At 47.3% G+C, this 22,335-nt stretch overlaps 1 protein-coding gene across 2 annotated transcripts in view; it reads left to right on the top strand.

Annotated features, from left to right (window-relative positions):
• The window catches only part of gid4 (GID complex subunit 4 homolog), a 54,636-nt gene that overhangs the window by 20,506 nt on the left and 11,795 nt on the right, over positions 1 to 22,335 (top strand). The window contains exon 5 of one of the 2 annotated variants that reach the window (XR_011935831.1): positions 21,147 to 21,282. The exons of the other annotated variant lie outside the window; for it this stretch is intronic. The gene's annotated coding sequence lies outside the window, so the exon portion shown is untranslated. The remainder of the gene's footprint in view (positions 1 to 21,146; positions 21,283 to 22,335) is intronic. 2 annotated transcript variants of the gene reach the window in all.

The raw sequence follows: 22,335 nt of genomic DNA, 5'->3' as shown, positions 1-22,335 counted from the left end.
GCCATGTGACTTTGGTGTAAATCCTACATTTGTGCATTAACAGGACATCCACTGAAGATACGACAGATGCCCAAGAAGCTCTGAGGAACCTCACCCCCTCAATAGCCCCAAAAAATGCACATAGAAATGCTCTCCCAAAGAAGGGAGATGATAACCCAGGAAGGTTTACTTATCCTGAAGAGCACTTGCATAGATGTGTATAGTGAGGAATGAATGTTTTCAGGAGAATTCTTATGTTTAATCCAATTCTGTGATGTACAAAGCATAGAAGTGCTGTGTTATGTAAGTTTGCAGAAAGAATAGAAGACAAAACTTCGAGAAAAAGGTTAGAAGTGACATTCATTTCCTCGGACCTTTTACAGCAAAAAAAAAAAGTCCCTCTCAAAGGGGGCTACATGACCTGTGACCAGGCATTTGTTGTTGCTGCTCTGAAATGAATCTTGGTAGTGGCCTATTTTCCGTGAACCTTAACTTTAAGTTGTTCTGACATATACTTCAATTTCACCTACTCCCCCACCCCAGGGCTTCCAATCCACTCAAAAAATGCCACCTGACATGGGGACCACTTTGTGGGAGTAAAGCAAGGTCATGGGTGCAATTTTCCCACTGCGTTGCATCTGACGCTGATCTGGGCTCGGCAGCTGCATCGCAGAGGAGGCCCAAATTGGGCTTCATGCCGGGTGCTAAACTGCATGCGAATCACTTGACCCACGGTGCCCGGCATGATTTGGCTCATGCTCTCGCTGGGTGTGATCCAGATAATCATATAATGGCTCATTTAAATATGCACAGCCTATTTGAGGCCGCATTCTCCCAGCGCCGTGGAGTCACCGGCTGCACTGGCTAGGCCTGAAATTGGATGCCAATTCGTACTGATCTCCACAAGGGGAGATCAAGTGTAATGGCCACTTCGGGAGTCTTTGAGTCGATTGGAGCCCCTTGGGTGGTTAGGGATGGGGCAAGGCAGTACCCTGGCACTCCTAGAACCCAGGAACCCTGGCAATGCCAGCCTGGCACTGCCAGGGTGACCGGTTCACACTGGCTAGGTGCCAGATTGGCACTGACAAGGGCCGGGGCCTGAGGGGGGTCATGCACGTGAAGGGGGGTCTGAAAGGCTTTATAAAGGTTTGGGGGGGAGGGAACTGAAAGGGAAGGAGGCCCCTCAGAGACCTCATAGCATGGTTGCCCACTTGGGGAGCGGGTGGCATTGTCTGTGGGTTGGGTTGTGGGGGACCCTCAAGCTCATTAAGAGATTGGGGCACCCTTTCAAAATGATGCCCCAATCTCTGAGGAGCCAATCTCGCTGGCGGTTCAGCTCCCCATTGATGAAAACATTTCTAAGAGTGTGATTCTCTGTCATCGTTGCGCCCAAGTCCCACGAGGTGTCGGAATCGGAACTCAACCCAAAAAGGGCAGGACCAAACAGCGCTCGCGGAAGTAGATCGTAAAGCCTACTTACCCGGGATACATCGGACTCCCTTGATTCACCGGCTTCCCCAGTGAGGCTGCAGCCGGGCACCAGCCAGTACTGGTCCACGTTCAGAACAGCACCAGGGAGTGGGCAGGCTATCGGAGACGCCTGGGTCAGCGCAGGGTAGCTCCAGGGATCCTCTTGAAAGTGGGCACTTTGCCACTGCCAAGATGCCTGGGAGGCACTGCCAGGGCAGCAGTGCAATGGTGCCAAGGTGGCACTGCCAAGGATTAGGGACTGAGCAGGCCCATGCCCATGAAAGGAAGGTGGAGGGGGTTTGTAGGGCGGGAGTGTGACGGATGATGAGTAGGGACCTCCGTGGAGATTGGGGGTTGACTCCTGGAAGTGAGGAGGTGCTGTAAGGGGTCTTGGAGGGGCCGGAAGAGGGGGCCCCCCCCCCCAAGGATCCCATAGCAGGGTGTCGTCTCTTGGGGGCTGTGGGGTAATGCCCATGTGTGTACGGGGGTGACATTTCCCATGGGTGGGGGACCCACAAGCTCACTCAGATCAGGGCACCCTTTCAAAATGACGGCCCGATCTCTGAGTTCAGCTCCCAGTGGTGAAAATTCTAAGTGAGAAACCCCCCAGGGCCTCAAAGTGACCAAGTGTCATTGAATAGTGGTGGGGAACTCCCTGAAAAAACCTCCATAAATGAACTTAGACATTTATCCGGAGAATCGCGCCCTAAGTGTGCGCTAGACTGGGGAGAAACCACCCCCCACAAGGCCCCCAAAAAACGACTTAAGTGAAGGTGAATCCAGGTCTGGATATCGCCCAAAAAGCCAGCAGGAAACACCCGCCAAACCCATCCAAAATGACACTTTGTCATTTTTTGGGTGAATTGCACCCTTTATCACCGCACCTGTTTATATTAATGCTAAAATAGGTAAACATTGATTTTTGTCTTTGAAAATGAAATAACTCCAGGTTGGTTGACAAAAGCAATTTAGCAATCCATAGTACATATTATCTATATACTCTTCCAATCACCATCTACACTTCCTTATAATTAGAGAATCATAGAATCCCTGTCTATATATAATGTGGGGCTTTTTATGTTAGTTCACAGTTCTTCGAGACTGAAAGTTGTATTTTCCAGAGTATAATTGATTATCAAATATTACTTAGGAAATCCTGTTTGCTCTGGATTTTTGACACCTTTATTTTGTTTTCCCTGCCCAGAGTGAGAATAATTCTTTGTCAAAACAAGCAACAAAGGGTACCATTTTCCCTTTTTTCCATTTTCTAGTTGACCAATGATTCTTCTTAGGGCTGTTTGCTGGCATAATGTTCCAATATATGGCAATTTGGGCACTCTAATTGTGCCCTGGATGCAATTTGAGGTATGGAGTTGACCTTTGTATTGGTAGGTGGTCACTGTTCAGGCACCTGTTGGATGTATGATTTCAAGATGAAGCTTCTCTTGCATGTTAATAGACTTACATTTATACTTCTGTCAAAAAATATTGAAAATAATTCCAGCTCCTGAATCCTATGCTGTTGGGCGTTATTGTTTTCAGCTAAGATCCTGAGAACCACAGAAAAGTTATAGCACAGAAAGAGGCCATTCTGCCCATCATGTCTATGCCAGCAAAAAAAAGAGTAAAATAAGCTAGCCACTTAGCCCCATTTCTAGCATCTGGCAGCACCTCATGTGCAGATCCAGGTACCCTTTAAATGAGTTGAGTCTTTCAGCCTCAACCACCAACCCAGGCAGTGAATTTCATACAACCGGCACCCGCTGGATGAAAAATCATTTTTTGTCATGTCCTCTCTGATCCTTCTGCCAATCACCTTCAATCTGTGCCCCATAGTAGTTGACCTCTCGGGTAAAGGAAATTGGTCTTTCCTGTCTATCCTATCTCAGTCCCTCGTAATTTTGTACACCTCAATTAGGTCACCCCTCTGCTTTCTTTGTTCTAAGGAAGACAACCCCAGCCTATTCAATCTTTCCTCATAGCTACAGTGTTCAAGCCCTGGCAACATTCTTATAAATCTTTACTCTACTCTCTCCTGAGAAAATGTGTACTTTTTAAAATGTGACCAGGACTGTACACACGCTTCCGCTGCGGCCTAACCAACATTTTAACTTTATTCCAATACTTCTATATTATGGAGTATTCCCAAATCAAATGAAACAAGTTCCCATTTCAACTAACAACTCCCAGCATTAGGGGTGTGTTATACCCATTGTAACCAGTCTGCATGGCTGTGAATATGATCTTGCACAGAAGACAGGCAGATTCCTCTACCAGCCTTCCCGAACAGGTGCTGGAATGTGGCGACTAGGGGCTTTTCACAGTAACTTCATTTAAAGCCTACTTGTGACAAGCGATTTTCATTTTGTTTGATTTCATTTCATCTTGGAGAAGCTTGTATGTATAAATGCACCATTTAAATATTTTCCTTTAGACTAGTGTTGCTCCAGTATAGAAAGAGAAAATGCTGGAAAATCTCAGCAGGTCTGGCAGCATCTGTAGGGAGAGAAAAGAGCTAACGTTTCGAGTCTGATGACTTTTTATCAAAGCTAACAGACAAGAGAAAGTGGGAAATATTTATACTGTGGAGTGAGAATGAAAGATGAGTCAGAGCCACAGAAACCCAGGGAAACCGGGTGCTAATGGCCACAGAAAGCAAGGGGAAAGAGTGCTAATGGCAGTCACCAGAGAGAACAAAAGATATGAAAGGCCAAACAGCAGAGAAACTAACATCAGATGGTGAACTGTAGATGTGGGGGGAGGGGAAGCAGGAAGCAAAGAGGAGAAAGGGTAAGGAAAGGGAGGGGTGGTTATTATATATTAAGAAAGAAAGGGCAAAAGACAGTTGAAATGAAATGGGATGAAAACAAATGGGTCGAGGTGGCGTAGAGCTAATCATCTGAAGTTGTTGAATTCGATGTTGAGACCAGAAGGCTGTAGCGTGCCTAACCGGAAGATGAGATGTTGTTCCTTCAGTTTGTGTTGAGCTTCACTGGAACATTGCAGCAGGCCAAGGACAGACATGTGGGCATGGGAGCAGGGTCTTCTGTTAAAATGGCAAGCAACGGGAAGGTCTGGGTCCTGAATGCGCACAGACCGAAGATGCTCAGCAAAGCGATCACCCAGTCTGCGTTTGGTCTCTCCGATATAGAGGAGACCATGTTGGGAGCAGCGAATGCAGTAGACCAAATTGGAAGAGATGCAAGTGAAACGCTGCTTAACCTGGAATGAGTGTTTTGGGCCTGGAATATTAAGCATGGAAGAGGTAAAAGGGGCAGGTGTTACACATTCTGCGATTGCATGGGAAGGTGCCATGGGTGATGGGAGAGGTACTGGGTATCGTGGAGGAGTGGACTAGATTATCTCGGAGGGAACGGTCTCTGCGGAATGCTGACAGGGAGTGAAGGGAAGATGTGTTTGTTGGTGGCATCACACTGGAGTTGGCGAAAATGGCGGAGGATTATGATTTGCATACGGAGGCTGGTGGGATGAAATGTGAGAACTGGGGGGACTCTATCCTTGTTCTGGAGGGAGGGGAGGGGGCGAGGGAAAGTGGCGCGGGAGATGGACCGCACACTGTTGAGGACCCTGTCACTAACCGTAGGTGGGAAATCACGGTTGAGGAAGAAGGAACACATTTTTGAAGCGCCATTTTGGAAAGTGACATCATTTGAGCAAATGCGACGGAGGCGAAGGAGTTGAGAGAAAGGAATGGAGCCCTTGCAGGGAATGGAGTCCTTACCGGTTGGCACGCTACAGCCTTCTGGTCCCGGTTAGGCATGCTACAGCCTTCTGGTCTCAACATCGAATTCAACAACTTCAGATGATTAGCTCTACCCCACCTCGACCCATTTGTTTTCATCCCATTTCATTTTAACTATCTTTTACCATTTCTTTCTTGTCTTTCTTTATATATATTTACAGCCCCCCCATCTTACCCACCTTTCTCCCCTTTGCTTCCCCCTTCCCCTCCCCCCCCGCAGCTACATCTGTCACAGTTTAACCTCTGATGTTAGTTTCTCTGCAGTTTGGCCTTTTACACCTTTTGTTCTCTCTGGGGGCTGCCATTAGCACTCTTTCCCCTTGCTTTCTGTGGCGATTAGCATCCCGTTTCCCTGGGTTTCTGTGGCTGTGACTCACCTTTCATTCTCACTCCACAGTATAAATATTTCCCACTTTCTCTGTCTTTAGCTTTGACAAAGGGTCATCTGGACTCGAAATGTTCGCTCTATTCTCTCCCTACAGATGCTGCTAGACTTGCTGAGATTTTCCAGCATTTTCTTTTTGGGTCTGTACAATCATTAGACATAACTTGACATCTCTAGAAGCCCCACCGCAGAAGGGGGGAGAACCGGATAAAGCCAGGAAAACATTGTAAAATGGTTCACATCTTCCCACGTGGCAATTACTTGCAGTTACCGTGAGAGATCAGGATACATATTTCATGCCATGTTCGGGCACGCACCAATATATATTGCCCTCAACCCCAGCAGTGCCAGTGGCACCAATGACACACCGACACCTCCTTCCCCTGGCTAATCACGGATTCTTTATTCCTAACAATAAAAAACAGGAAATTCACAAGACCCCAGTTCTAAAAGAATGTTACATATATACCACACAACGCAACATACCCCAATCTCAGGACCAGACAGAACCAACATCATTTCATACAATTTTGCAGAGAGAACCAGCAGCTATATATTCGTATTATGATCTGTGCCATTAAATCCTCACCATAAAAGGGACAGAGTACTATCAGGTGTGGATCATTGGATAACAAAATGTCAGGGCTCAACCACAAATCCGAATTCCCCCGGTGCACAGAAACCATTGTTGATGAGAAGGAGGAAAGAAACTACTGTATCAAACAAAAAGTCATCCCAACCATGAGGGGGCAACAGGAGATCAACTGAAGTACAGATCTCGGCTCAACCCCAGGCCCCCGTGCACCGAAGAGTCTGCTCAGGATATCCCTAATAAGTGCCTTCGAGAAGGGCCAGGGCAATCTCCAGGGGACCACAGGACACCATCCATAGCACTGGACCTGGCCTAGCCCAGCACACTCCGACTCACAAAAGTCAGCACCCCCAAGATCTCCAAAACAACCCAAAACCTATACCCCAACCAGTCCTGCACCTCCTGAACCACACCCAGAGAAGGGCAGCTCTCCCACTGCTACTTAAAAAAAAAAAAAGATTACGTTAACCTCAACTGGGGGGACCCCATCGCCAAGAGACAAAGAATCGTCCAGACATCCAACAATTAGGTGCCCTGGGAGGGGCCCACCATTGGACCACTAAACCAAACCAGGTCTTATAACAGCGCCTCGATGAAGAGAGGAAGAAAAAAGCCCATACGAGCAAAAAGTCAATCCAGGATCAACCGAACCCATCTTGATGTGCACCACCACTCTTTCCCTAAAAACACCGACCTGAAGGAAAAGTCAGAAGGCACCGAGTCCGTCCCAGGATACATAATCTGTCCAGGCCATCGAAGGAGATAGGCACAGATTCTTAAATTCAAAATAACAGCACGGTAGCTTAGTGGTTAGCACAGTTGCTTCGCAGCTCCAGGGTCCCAGGTTCGATTCCCAGCTTGGGTCACTGTCTGTGCAGAGTCTGCACGTTCTCCCCATGTTTGCGTGGGTTTCCTCCAGGTGCTCCGGTTTCCTCCCACAGTCCAAAGATGTGCAGGTTAGGTGGATTGGCCTGCTAAATTGCCCTTAGTGTCCAAAAGGTGGGGTGGGGTTACTGGGTTACGGGAATTGGGTGGAGATGTGGGCTTGGGTAGGGCGCTCTTTCCAAGGGCCGGTGCAGACACGATGGGCCGAATGGCCTTCTTCTGCAATGTAAATTCTATGAACAAAAATCTAAATAAACGCCCGATATGGTTAGCTCCAACTGGGGGACTATCTTCAATCTCAGTGACCCTACCACCCAACTGCACACCAACCATCCACTCATCACCCTGCTGTGGCTCCACTCATCTTCACTATCAACGAGATAAGAGGTGTCCAAAATTCACTCCTTCCCATAACCGCAAGGATAACTGCACATGAAAAGAAAGGAGTAAAACTGCACAGACCATAAATCACATAATCGTCTTAATATGGTTTTTGCTAAAACAGGATAATATGTAACTTTTGCCCTCGCACTCGCTTACAGGAGAAAAGACAACAAATAATCATAAGGGAATAACGTCCAGAATTATTGAAGAACCGCAGCATAACACCATCTATGTTGCTTGAAATGTCAAAGCCGGATCATCGAACACTTCTCAGGAGTACTCAAGGATTCCAACGAATGAAACACCTTCACTTTACAGGATAATGGAGAGGGGAGGGGCAAACTGACCACAGGCCTCGAAACCAGATATGCTGTGATCCATCAAACCAGATCTGCCTGTCTTCCAAATCAGGATGACTGAAGCATTGCGGCCAATCTTCAAGCTCAGTCAGGAAGGCACCCTCTCACTTCCCACCAGAAACCAATCTCATGGACACCCTTTGTCCAGCCCTGCCTCCCGAATCCATCAGAATATGCAACACTCTATGTAGCAGGATCTCAATGAACCAAAGTCGGGCCTTAACCAGAGAAAATGCACTATCAAGGAGTCCACGGATTCTCTCAAGATTACTTCACAGTTCCCCAAGATGAACACCAAAGATGTGCACCACGGAGCCGAGTTCGTCATCCAGACTCAACACTGTCAGAGGTGGTCATCATCCCGATGCCCACTGCACTGCTTGGTCGTAGGCCTGCTCATCAGCAACTACGCCACTGCAACCTGGGCCCCATCCCAGCCAACTCCGACCACCTCGCCTCAATCACACCAGGCTTCTTTATGATTTAACTCACCTCTTCATCGCAAAACTCCAATCAGGATCATTCAAGGACATATTAGAGAAGATACTGAGGGATAGGATCTATTCCCATTTAGAAGAAAATGGGCTTATCAGTGATAGGTAACATGGTTTTGTGCAGGGAAGGTCATGTCTTACCAACTTAATAGAATTCTTTGAGGAAGACTAACGGTTGCGGCTATGCCTCGGTAGGTCGCATGTTCGGCAGCTCCTGCCGGGAACGGACTTTTGGGCTCATCAGAGGGGCCCCAACGGCAATTGTTCGACGGCTTCCAGTGTGGGAAGGTGACAGCAAGGTCCCCCCGACATTATATGGATTGGACCAGGAGTGGAGCGGCTAAAAAAGTGATCCTGGTGCAACGAAAAGTGCGAGGGAGGAAAAGCAAGATGGCGGTGGGTGAAGACCAAGCAGCGTGGGCGCAGTGGTCACAGGAGCAGCAGGAGTTTCTTAAACGCTGCTTTGAGGAGCTGAAGACAGAAATGCTGGCGCCAATGAAGGCAGCGATTGAGAAGCTTGTGGAGACCCAGAAGGCCCAAGGGGCGGTGATCCGGGAGGTGCGGCAAAAAGCTTCGGAGAACGAGGACGAGATCTTGGGCTTGGCGGTGAAGGTGGAGGCGCCGAGGCACTGCACAGGAGGTGGGCGGAAAAATTCGAGGACCTGGAGAATAGGTCGAGGAGGAAGAATCTTCGGATCCTGGGTCTCCCTGAAGGAAAGGAGGGGCCCGATGCCGGGCCATATATGAGCACGATGCTCAATTCGCTGATGGGCACGGGAGCTTTCCCGAGGCCCCTGGAGCTGGATGGGGCTCATCGGGTCCTGGCAAGGAGACCCAAAGCCAACGAGCCGCCAAGGGCTGCAGTGGTGAGGTTCCACTGCTTTGTGGACAGAGAGTGTGTCCTGACATGGGCCAAAAAAGAGCGGAGCAGCAGGTGGGAGAACACGGAGATCCGAATTTATCAGGACTGGAGTGTGGAAGTGGCTAAGAAGAGGGCTGGTTTCAACCGGGCTAAGGCGGTGCTCCATCGGAAGGGGGTGAAGTTCGGGATGCTGCAGCCAGCGCGATTGTGGGTCACATTCCAAGATCGGCACCACTATTTTGAAACGTTTGATGAGGCATGAAACTTTATACAGACTGAAAAGTTGGACTCAAATTGAGGGTTTGTCGTGGGGGATGTTTAGTGTGTTTACCGCGTTTGGGGAATGTTCTTTTTGCTTGAGTGCTGGGTGGGGATGGGCGAATGGATTTGATGTGGGGGCTGTGGGAGAGTATGGACGTCGGTGTTGGAGGGGCAGGGCCCCACGGAGGAAGAGGAGGGGTGGAGGCCCGGGGATGGGGAGCTAGGGTAAGGCCGCAAAAAGGAGCTGTGCCAGAGGGGGCGGGGCCAGCTCAGGAAAGCGCGGGCTTTTTCCCACGTGAGGGAAGGATGGGGGCGGGGCCGGGGGGGGGAGAGAACGGCGGTGTGCTGGAGAGGAGTGCACACTGACTGCCAAAGGGGGGGGGGATTCTCAGACTGGGGGAGTCGATGGAATGGCGGGAGAGGCCGGGGTCAGCAGGAATCAGCTGACTTACGGGAGTGTCATGGGGGGAACAAAATGGCTAGATGAGGATCGGGAGGGGGGGGGCGAACTGGGTTGCTGCTGCATTGGCCAAAAAGGAAGCTGGAAGTAGGAGAGGTAGTCGGGGCGGGGGTCCGCCACCTGGGGGACTGGAGGGTGCGGGAGGCGCGGGCACGTGGCTGGCCTAGAAAAGGAGATGGCTAGTCGGCAGGGGAGGGGGGGGCGAGTAGCCCCCTGATCCGGCTGATAACTTGGAATGTGAGGGGCCTGAACGGGCCGGTCAAGAGGGCCCGGGTGTTCGTGCACTTAAAGGTCCTGAAGGCAGACGTGGTTGTGCTCCAGGAGACACGTCTGAAGGTGGCAGATCAGGTTAGGCTGAGAAAAGGATGGGTAGGGCAGGTCTTTCATTCAGGGCTGGATGCGAAGAACAGAGGGGTTGCAATACTGGTGGGGAAGCGGGTGTCGTACGAGGCACTGAATATTGTAGTGGATAATGGAGGTCGATATGTGATGGTGAGTGGTAGGTTGCAGGGGGTGCGGGTGGGACTGGTGAACGTATATGCCCCGAATTGGGATGATGCCGGATTTATGAAACGCATGCTGGGTCGGATTCCGGATCTGGAGGTAGGAAGCTTGATAATGGGGGGGGACTTCAACACGGTGCTGGACCCAGCACTGGACCGTTCTAGGTCCAGGACGGCTAAAAGGCCGGCTGCGGCCAAGGTGCTCAGGGGGTTTATGGACCAGATGGGGGGAGTGGATCCATGGAGGTTTGCCAGAATTTTCCTCCTTTTCCCACGTCCATAGAGCCTACTCCCGGATAAATTTTTTTCATTTTGAGTAGGGCGCTAATCCCGAAAGTGGAGGGAACGGAATATTCGGCCATAGCCATCGCGCTGTGGCGCCTCGATGTGGGACTGTTGGCGGATGAGGGGGGGTGCGGGGATGTATTGAAAGAAATTTGGAGGCCAATGACAACGGGGAGGTACAGGTGGGGGTAGTCTGGGAGGCGTTGAAGGCGGTGGTCAGGGGAGAACTAATCTCCATTCGGGCCCACAGGGAGAAGAGAGAGGGGAGGGAGAGGGAGAGGTTGGTGGGGGAGATTCGAAGGGTAGACAGGAGGTATGCAGAGGCCCCCGAGGAGGGGCTACTTATGGAGCGATGGAACCTCCAGACGGAATTCGACCTGTTGACCATGGGGAAAGCAGAGGCACAGTGGAGGAAAGCGCAGGGGGCGACGTATGAGTATGGGGAGAAGGCGAGTCGGATGGTGGCACATCAGCTTCGTAAGAGGGAGGCAGCGAGGGAGATTGGTGGAGTTAAGGATAGAGGGGGGAATACGGTGCGGAGTGCGGTGACAATAAACAAGGTATTTGGGGACTTCTATGGGGATCCGTACAGTTCTGGGCCCCCAGCGGGGGAAGAGGGGATGCGACGATTCCTAGATCAGCTGAGGTTCCCGAGGGTGGAGGAGGAGGAGGTGGCTGGTTTTTGGGCGCCGATTGGGCTGGAGGAGCTAGTTAAAGGGTTGGGGAGCATGCAGGTGGGGAAGGCCCCAGGGCCGGATGGGTTCCCGGTTGAATTCTACAGGTAATAAGTGGACCTGCTGGGTCCGTTGCTAGTGAGGACTTTTAATAAGGCGAGGGAGAGGGGGACCTTGCCCCCGACAATGTCCAGGGCACTGATTTCTTTGATCTTGAAGCGGGTGGGTCGTATAGACCGATCTCGCTCCTCAATGTTGACGCTAAGTTGCTGGCGAAGGTGCTGGCTACGAGAATTGAGGACTGTGTCCCGGGGGTGATTCATGAGGACCAGACTGGATTTGTGAAGGATAGGCAGCTAAACACAAATGTGCGGAGGCTCCTCAATGTGATTTTGATGCCCTCGGTGGAGGGGAAGCGGAGGTAGTGGCAGCTATGGACGCGGAGGCCTTTGATCAGGTGGAGTGGGAGTATCTTTGGGAAGTGTTGCGGAGGTTTGGGTTCGGGGAGGGGTTCATCAGTTGGGTCAGGCTGCTTTATAGAGCCCCAGTGGCGAGTGTGGCTACGAACCGGCGGAGGACGAAGTACTTTCGGCTGTACCGGGGGACGAGGCAGGGACCCCCTTGTCCCCCTTGTTGTTTGCACTGGCAGTTGAGCTGTTGGCCATGGCACTGAGCGAGTCCAGGAAATGGAGGGGACTGGTCCGGGGGGGAGAGGAACACCGGGTGTCGTTGTATGCCGACGACCTGTTGTTGTATGTGGCGGATCCAGTGGAGGGGGTGGCGGAGGTAATGCGGATCCTTAGGGAGTTTGGGGACTTTTCGGGGTATAAACTCAACGAAGGGAAGAGTGAGCTCTTTGTGGTGCATTCAGGGGACCAGGGAAGGGGGATAGATGAGCTACCGCTGAAGAGGGCGGAAAGGAGCTTTCAGTACCTAGGGATCCAAGTAGCTAGGAGTTGGGGGGCCCTGCACAAGCTCAATTTGACGCGGTTGGTGTAGCAGATGGAGGAGGATTTCAAAAGATGGGATATGCTGCCACTCTCACTAGCGGGTAGGGTACAGTCGGTCAAAATGACGGTCTTCCCGAGGTTTCTCTTTGTGTTCCAGTGCCTTCCCATTATGATCCCCGAGGCCTTTTTCAAATGGGTAAGCAGGAGCATTATGGGATTTGTGTGGGTGAATAAGACCCCGAGGATGAAGAGAGTGTTTCTGGAACGTAGCAGGGACGGTGGGGGGCTGGCGCTGCCGAATCTGTGTGGCTATTATTGGGCAGCCAATGTGGCGATGATCCGTAAGTGGGTAATGGAGGGAGAGGGGGCGGCGTGGAAGAGGCTAGTGATGGCGTCCTGTGTGAGCACGAGCCTGAGGGAGCTGGTGATGGCACCGCTGCCGCTCTCGCCGACAAGGTACACCACGAGTCCGGTGGTGGCGGTGGCGCTGAAGATCTGGGGGCAGTGGAGGCAACACAGGGGCGAGGTGGGAGCCTCGGTTTGGTCCCCGATTCGGGAGAATTATCGGTTCGTCCCGGGAAGGATGGATGGGGGGTTTCGGAGCTGGCATCGGGCAGGGATTAGAAGAATGGGGGATCTGTTCATCGATGGGACGTTTGGGAGCCTAGGGGCGCTGGAGGAGAATTTTGGGCTACCCCTGGGAAACGCTTTCAGGTACATGCAAGTGAGGGCGTTTGTGAGGCAGCAGGTGAGGGAATTCCCGCTGCTTCCGGCACGTGGGATTCAGGACAGGGTGAATTCGGGTGTATGGGTTGGAGAAGGCAAGGTTTCGGCGATTTACCAGGAGCTGAAGGAAGAGGAGGAGGCCTCGGTGGAGGAGTTAAAGGGCAAGTGGGAGGAGGAGCTTGGGGAGGAGATAGATGAGGGTCTGTGGGCTGATGCCCTGAGTAGGGTTAATTCTTCCTCCTCTTGCGCCAGGCTCAGCCTAATACAGTTCAAAGTTACTCACAGAGCGCATATGACAGGGGTGAGGTTGAGTAGGTTCTTTGGGGTGGAGGACAGATGTGGGAGGTGCTCGGGGAGCCCGGCAAATCACGTCCATATGTTCTGGTCGTGCCCGGCGCTGGATGGGTTTTGGAGGGGTTTTGCAAGGACTATGTCCAAGGTGGTGAACACCCGGGTCAAGCCGAGCTGGGGATTGGCATTATTTGGGGTATCGGACGAGTCGGGAGTGCAGGAGGCGAAAGAGGCCGGTATTCTGCCCTTTGCGTCCCTGATAGCCCGGCGGAGGATTTTGCTACTATGGAAAGATGCGAAGCCCCCTAGTGTGGAAGCTTGGATCAATGACATGGCAGGGTTCATCAAGCTGGAGAGGATAAAGTTTGCCTTGCGAGGGTCTGTGCAAGGGTTCCTGAGGCGGTGGCAACCGTTCCTAGACTATCTCGCGGAGCGTTAGGAGGAAGTCAGCAGCAGCAGCAGCCCAAGGAGGGGGGGGGGTTCCTTTGGGGTGGCGTTTGGGTGAAGGTGGGGGGAGGGTTTCCCTACTTGTGTTCTTAAATGTTATATGGGGGGTGATTGTATATGGGGGAAATCCAATGTATAATTTCTGATTGTTGTGTTCTTGTTTCTTTTTGTTGGGGCGGGGGGGGTTTGTTGAAAAATTTGAATAAATTTTTTTTAAAAAGGAATTCTTTGAGGAAGTGACAAAGTTGGTTGATGAGGGAAGGGCTGTAGATGTCATATACATGGACTTCAGTAAGGCGTTTGATAAGGATCCCCACGGTAGGCTGATGGAGAAAGTGAAGTCTCATGGGGTCCAGGGTGTACTAGCTAGATGGATAAAGAACTGGCTGGGCAGTGAGATGGGGGGAGGGGCTGCGGCCATCGGAGCCTGGCAGAACAGGGTCCGAGTGGTCTAGCCGGGGTGGAAAGTTGGGGGGAAGGAACCGAGGTTGGGAGGAGGTGTTTTACAAGAGTACAAGAGGCAGTGGACGGGAGGAGCTGGAGACTTGGGGTGGGCGGGGGGGGGAGCTGTGTAAGATTAAGGGTGACTACGGGTAATCCCTGATTCCTTTTTGTCATTTGTTTATGTAAACATGCGGGCTGATGTTTGGGGGTTGGATGGCGGATGGGATCGTTATTATGGGGATTGACATATCTTGCTGATTATTGTTTATTGTTGATGGATGTAAATGTGGGAGAAAATGTGAAAAAGGAGAATAAAAAAATTATTTATAAAAAAAAAAAATAACTGGCTGGGCAACAGGAGACCGAGAGTAGTAGTGGAAGGGAGTTTCTCAAAATGGAGAACTGTGACCAGTGGTGTTCCACAGGGATCCGTGCTGGGACCACTGTTGTTATTGATATACATAAATAATCTGGAGGAAGGTAGAGGTGGTCTGATTCACAAGTTTGCAGATGACACTAAGATTGGCGGAGTAGCAGATAGTGAAGGGGACTGTCAGAGAATACAGCAGAATATAGATAGATTGGAGAGTTGGGCGGAGAAATGGCAGATGGAGTTCAGTCCGGGCAAATACGAGGTGATGCATTTTGGAAGATCCAATTCAAGAGCTTACTATACGGTAAATGAAAAAGCCCTGGGGAAAATTGATGTACAGAGAGATCTGGGTGTTCAGGTCCATTGTACCCTGAAGATGGCTACGCAGGTCGATAGTGGTCAAGAAGGCATACGGCATGCTTTCCTTCATCGGAAGGTGTATTGAGTACAAGAGTTGGTAGGTCATGTTAAGCCCCCAGTATGTTAACCAAAGTATAAGACTTTGGTTCGGCCACATTTGGAATACTGCGTACAGTTCTGGTCGCCACATTACCAAAAGGATGTGGATGCTTTGGAGAGGGTGCAGAGGAGGTTCACCAGGATGTTGCCTGGTATGGAGGGTGCTAGCTATGAAGAGAGGTTGAGTAGATTAGGATTATTTTCATTAGAAAGACTGAGGTGGAGGGGAGACCTCATTGAGGCCTACAAAATCATGAGAGGTATACACAGGGTGGATAGCAAGAAGCTTTTTCCCAGAGTGGGGGACTCGATTACTAGGAGTCACAAGTTCAAGGTGAGAGGGGAAAAGTTTCAGGGAGATATACGTGAAAAGTTCTTTACGCAGAGGGTGGTGGGTGCCTAGAACGCATTGCCGGCGAAGGTGGTAGAGGCAGGCACGATAGCATCATTTAAGATGTATCTTTAATGGGCAGGGAGATACAGATCCTTAAAAAATGTGCAACAGTTTTAGATAGAGGATCTGGATCGGCGCAGGCTTGGAGGGCCGAAGGGCCTGTTCCTGTGCTGTAATTTTTCTTTGTTCTATATTACCAAGCACATGTCCTGAAAAGAGACAATTATGAAATGTGCACAAGGATAAAGTAAAGGATTAAAAGACGACCAGAGCCAGTGCTCGTGAAAACGCATCATCTCCCAAATGGCTGCTCCCAGCCTTTCACCTAAGGTTATAAATAGCTCTTTATTGATCTGTTTTTGTCCTATGGGTCAGATTGAACATTTTATTTTTAGTTGTTTATTTGATTATTTTTCAAAAACTTAGACATCTGCAGCTGACTACAGGATCAGCAAGAATCCAGTCGATTCTGGGACTCTTTGTCAAGCTCAAAAAATATAAAACATTTGTTTTTTGAACTGTAACATGGAATCATAGTGAAAAATAAATCCCTGTGTACGTTTATGACATTATGTGGAAAATGATAACTTCAGTGTACCGTTGGAAAGTTTTGTCAGCCCACGGAGTATCAAGACAAGAGGTTTTCAAAATTGAGTCTTATCACTGGATCCCAGGGGTCCGCCATGCAATCAGATCTCTGTTTGTCTGATCAGATTTCTGTATCTGTTGATGTCCTACTATATTATTTCACTGTATAAATGTTTTCTGCTATGGAAGTTGGGAGAATTTCAAAATAGCGTAATTTCTGAATTCTGCCAAAGGAAGAAAGAATTGCATATAAACACACAAGAATTAGGAGTAAGAGTATAAATAGCATATTTTACATCTGCAACCCATCCCGTACAGCTAATTGTTACATTTTAAGTGTTGTTGCCTGTTTTGTAGCTTAGTGCAGCCAATTTGTGCACAGCATTGAAGTGGATACTAGTTAATCTATGTTGATTGAGAGGCAAATGCAGGCTTAAACATCAGAAGAACTCCCTGCTGATCTTTAAAGGGAGTATTGTTTAGTCTTATACATCCATCTAAGCAGGTAGTCAGTGTAATGTTTCATCCAAAAGATGGCACCCCCCAAAATATCTAGCACTCCTTCAGTACTCACTGTAGTGTCAACCTAGATTATGTGTTCAAATCTTTGAATCCACATGTAAGGAAAGATTATAGACTGGTTAGCCTGGCATCAATATTAGGGAAAATGCTAGAATATTTTATTAGGAACATGACAACAGGCCATTTAGAAAAAAATAATGGTCACACTGAACACATATTTATGGAAGGGATATTATGTTTGACAAATCTGTTTTTTAAGGATATAACTCGTTTGGATTTTTTTTTTTTATTACACAAATTTAGTGCTCATTGAATTGGGGGTAATGGATTAGCATGGATTGAGAATTTTTTAAATGAACAAAAAACAGAGTTGATGTTAACAAGTAATTTTCACATTGGCAGGTTGTAACTAATGGGATGCCGCAAGGTACCCAGTGATTGGGCCTCAGCTATTTACAAACTTTATCAATTACTTAGCTGACGAGATCTAATGTAAGTTTACTAACAACACAAATCTCTGCAAAAAAGATCAATCCCTAGCTTACACAGGAAGATGATTATAGTATTAGATTAAAATAAGAGGCATATAAGGTTGCAAAAAATATAGCATGTTTGAGGATTGGGGGTGTTTAGAAATGAGTAAAGGGCCACAAGAAGGTTAATAAATAGGAGGGAAAAGCTCACGAGATTCCTTCCTCAGGAAACTAAGGAAATTCGGCATGTCCACAATAACTCTTACCAACTTTTACGGATGCACCATAGAAAGCATCCTATCTGGCTGCATCACAGCCTGGTATGGCAACTGCTCGGCCCAAGACCGCAAGAAACTTCAGAGAGTCGTGAACACAGCCCAGTCCATCACACGAACCTGCCTCCGATCCATTGACTTCATCTACACCTCCAGCTGCCTGGGGAAAGCGGGCAGCATAATCAAAGACCCCTCCCACCCGGCTTACTCACTCTTCCAACTTCTTCCATCAGGCAGGAGATACAAAAGTCTGAGAACTCGCACGAGCAGACTCAAAAACAGCTTCTTCCCCGCTGTTGCCAGACTCCTAAACGACCCTCTTATGGACTGACCTGATTAACACTACACCCCTGTATGCTTCACCCGAATCGGTGTTATGTAGTTACATTGTGTACCTTGTGTTGCCTTATTATGTATTTTATTTCCTTTTCTTTTCATGTACTTCATGAGCAACTCGCAGAAAAATACTTTTCACTGTACCTCGGTACACGTGACAATAAACAAAATCCATTACATGATTTGTGCCCGCAAACGACAAGGCTGCTATATCCCGGCCATTGTATCTATTTTCACAATTTGTATCCGTTGAAGATACAAGCTGCATACCAGTAATAGAGAATAATCTAGCAGCTAAGAATAATAGGGAAATTAATATCAGCAGAGAAGGAGTAATGGAGAAACCTAAGGAACTAAAATTCAAAATATCTCCAGGGTCTAATGACATACGATCTAGTTCTAAAAGAGATAACCAGAACATCCACTATCTCTACAGCCAAGATTTCCCCAAATTCCTAGGTTTTGGACTGGTCCCTGCAGATTTGAAGTTAGAACATGTGACTCATTCAGTCAAGAAAGGGCGAGAAAACCAAGAACTATAAAGAACAAAGAAAAGTACAGCACAGGAACAGGCCCTTCGGCTCTCCAAGCCTGCGCTGACCATGCTGCCCGTCAAAACTAAAATCCTCTACACTTCTGGGGTCCGTATCCCTCTATTCCCATCCTATTTATGTATTTGTCAAGATGCCCCTTAAACGTCACTATCGTACCTGCTTCCACCACCTCCTCCGGCAGCGAGTTCCAGGCACCCACTACTCTCTGTGTAAAAAAAACTTGCCTCGTACATCTCCACTAAACCTTGCGCCTCGCACCTTAAACCTATCCCCCCTAGTAATTGACCCCTCCATCCCAGGGAAAAAGTCTTGTGACTATCCACTCTGTCTATGCCCCTCATAACTGCAGGCCAGTTAATCTGACAACAGTCTTCGGGAAAGTGATTGAATCTATTATTAAGGAAATCTTAACAATGTACTTAGAAAATCATGGTATAACCAGACAAAGTGAGCATGGTTTTATGAAAGGGAAATCGTATTTGACAAGCTAGAGTTTTTGAGAATGTAGCCAGTGCAATAGATAAAGGGGAACCAATAGATGTAGCAATTGATAAAGTGCCACACAAAAGGTTATAGATTAGAGAAGGGCTCATGGAGTTGGAGGTAATATACTAACATGGATCGAGGATTGGTAAATGGCCAGGAAGCAAACGGTAGCACAAATGGGCCATTTTAAAGTTAGGCTGTGACTAGTGAAGTGCCGCAAGAATCACTGCTGGGGCTTCAGCTATTTGCAATATATATGATTGAGGTGAAGAGACAAAAAGTAATGTACCTGAGTTTGCTGACTATGCAAAGCCAGATGGAAATGTCGGAGGTGTCAGGAGGGCACAGCAGCTGCAAGAGATAGAGACTGGTTTTGTGAGTGGACAATAAGATGGCAGATGGACTATGTGGGGAAGTGTGAGATTATTCACTTTGGTTGTAAGAATCAAAAAGCAGAATGGTTTTTAAAAGGCATAAAACTTGTAAATGTTGATGTTCGGAGGGGGTTGGGTGTGTTCGTACAAGAACCCAAAGTTAACTTGTAGGTAGAACAAGCAATTGATAAATTCAATTGTACTGCACTTGGGATACTGCAGTTTTGGTCTCCATGTTTAAGGAAGGATTTACTTGCTTTGGAAGTAGTGCAGCAAAGTTTCATTAGATTGGTCCTTGGGCTGAGCGGTTTACTCCATAATGAGAGGTTCAGTAAATTGAGCCTATATTCTCGAAAGATTCAGAAGTGGCTTGACAGGGTATATATAGAGATTTGTTCTGCCGGCTGGGGTATCTAGGACAATGGGTCACAAGCTCAGAATTAAGGGTCAGTCATTTAGGACTGAGATGAGAAATCTCTTCACTCAAATAGTATTGTGAATCGCGTCACTGACTTCCCACACTAAAATCAATGAAGTTCAAAAAAGGTGTGGCTTGTTGAATGTATTCGGTTTTTGGATTTACAGATGAAGGATACTCTACCTGCACTTGAGGATGGGTTAAACAGATATTTGGTCCTTCAGGGAATTGAGGGATGTGGGAAGTGGTGTTGAAGCCCAAGATCAGCCATAACTGTATTGAATGGCGGAGCAGGCTTGATGGGTTGTATGGTCTAAGTCCTGCTCCTATCTCTTAGTCCTTGTGGGGAAAACAAATATCAGAAAGATGCAAAGATGCTGCATAAAGATTTAGGCAGGTTAAGTGAATTCAAAGAAATACTGTGGGTGGAATATAATGTAGAGAAATGTGAAGTTATCCACTTTCGGAGGGAAATAAAAAAGAATATTTTTCACTTGGTGAGACTAGAATATGATGGTTTTCAGAGGTCCCAAGGTGTTCTTGTACATGAATCACAGAGAGTTGATATGCACATAATGCAAGCAATAGGAAAGCAAATGGTATGTTAGCCATTATTACAAAGGAATTGAAGTGTAAAAGCAAAGGAATTTTAATGTAATTGTATAAGGCTTTGACAGGACGATATCGAGATATTTGTACAGGTTTGATCTCCTATCCTTGGAGGGTATGCGATAGGGTAGATGCTGGAAGGATATTTTCCCCTGACTGGGGAGTCTAGAACTATGAGTCTCAGAATAAAGGATTGACCACTTAGGAATGAGATGAGAAGAAATTTCTTCACTTAAGGGAGTTGTAAATTTTGGGAATTCTACACAGGAAAGCTGTGGGTGTTCAAGTTGTTGAATGTATTCAAGTCTGAGACGGACTCATTTTGGATACAAGGCATACAAGGATAGTGTGGGAAAATGTAACTGAGGCAGCTGATCAGCCATGATCTTACAGAATGGTGAAGCAGGCTAAAAGGGCCAAATGGTTTACTCCTGCTTTTATATTCTTCTCTTTATAAATGAGACGGTGTGTTTGACATTGAGAGTATTTTGTTTAACAGAATTGCACCTTCTTGTTTTGGTCAGAAAGTTTAACAATCAGTCGATTTTTGTCATAACTTTCAGTGTTTACTGTCAGTCACAACTGATTTGTTTTCAAGATGTGATGCTGCATTACGATGAGGCAAACTGACTTTATGTTTGAACCATCAATAAATTGCATCCATTCTCATTTTCTATGAAACTCCATTTCATTTGACCCACAATTAATATTTGCTTTGTGGGGGAGGGGAAAGAGCAGGAGGGAAGTGGAAAGAAAGAGAGGAACAGGCTGGCATCCAGAGGCAAGGCACTTCTCCATTAGGAGGGAGGGAGAATCATCCAGTCACAATTTTGGGGCACTGTTATCCCATGACTACCACGTGTGCACTATGTACACAAAGGAATACTGGTGCAGTGGAACCATGGTGATCTTTTTTTCCTCACAACATAAACAAACTAAATTTTCTACAAAAACTGCCTCAATTGCAAAGGATTTCCAGGATGTTGAACTCATTAATGTTTTGACTTCATCCTTCTGCAACTGCTCCGTAAAAATCCTCCAACTCAAATAAATCTCAACACCTCTTTTTAGTCCCGTCTACAACCGCTCCACGACGTGGATGCCATGCCTGCCTCTACCAGCCGATGCACAGCAGCTTCCCTCCATGATTGCGACCCCGAAACACAGGACCTCAAAGTATCCTTCGTGCGCAAAAGCTGCCAGCACAGTAAGTGTATAAATTAAAAGTCTGTACTAATTACCGTAAAAACACAAGCCACACTAGAGGGAAAGGAATCTAGGCGAATATGTTTTATTCATGGTACTTTTCCCAATTTGTCCAAAACATAATTTGTTAAAGTATCACACCAGGACAATGGACATGTGGAATAGATTGCCAGACAAGGGAATTGTTTCATGATAAATTAACAACCTTTTTGTAGCTAGATTAATATGTGAGAAGGTGATTGAGGTATAGATGCAACAGGACTACTTTATTTATTTTTAGGGAAAGGAGCTTAACACCCCTTTTTAAAATCGGTGATCTACAGCTGATCGTTGAAGCAAGTCCATGATGAAATGGGCTGAGTAAGCTGAATGGTGTTTTCTATGGCTGGCTTTTGTCCTTATTTACCACATTCGGTTTGATTGTTTTGTGGAGGTCATCCATTTCAGCTCCCTTTCCCTGCAAAGCTGCTCAGGTAATGCTGACTAGGACTCCTCCTCTTCTGCTTGGAGCTGCTATGTAATGATTGTCCAGTTCAGATAGTTCCAGATCAGTTCTGAAACAAACTGAACTATTTTCCGATTCAGGTGACTTTTGTCCAGAATTCAATGATAACCAATGTGATCATGTTGTTCCTTGTAAATTAGGCAGGCAAAATAATTAATGCAACATTGTATGTTACAAATCTAAATCTATCAGTATATTTTTATCAGTAACATTTTTTACAAATTGCAATGGTTACGATCTTTAAACTCACAAAAAAGGGGATATGAGGTGCAAAGCACCAGAGCTACAGATTCAAGACAGATGTTTGTAGTGAAAAGTTCTAATGCCTAAATATCTCAACACTTGTTGTCATTATCAGAGTGATTCCAAGGAGAAAAAGGCCTGAAATGCCAGATTTCCTAATAGCACTTTAGAAAAAAAAAAGTACATTATATTTTTTAGATTGTGATAACTTATTTCTATACCCTGATACTTTAACTCTTCTTATTAAATTCAAATTATTGGATAATTTTTTTATTAAGGAAAATAACATAGGAAAGTGGGAATTTG

The sequence above is a fragment of the Scyliorhinus torazame genome, chromosome 17, assembly GCF_047496885.1.
Source record: "Scyliorhinus torazame isolate Kashiwa2021f chromosome 17, sScyTor2.1, whole genome shotgun sequence".
Classification (NCBI taxonomy): Eukaryota; Metazoa; Chordata; class Chondrichthyes; order Carcharhiniformes; family Scyliorhinidae; genus Scyliorhinus; species Scyliorhinus torazame.
This window is presented reverse-complemented; position numbering and strand designations above follow the sequence as displayed.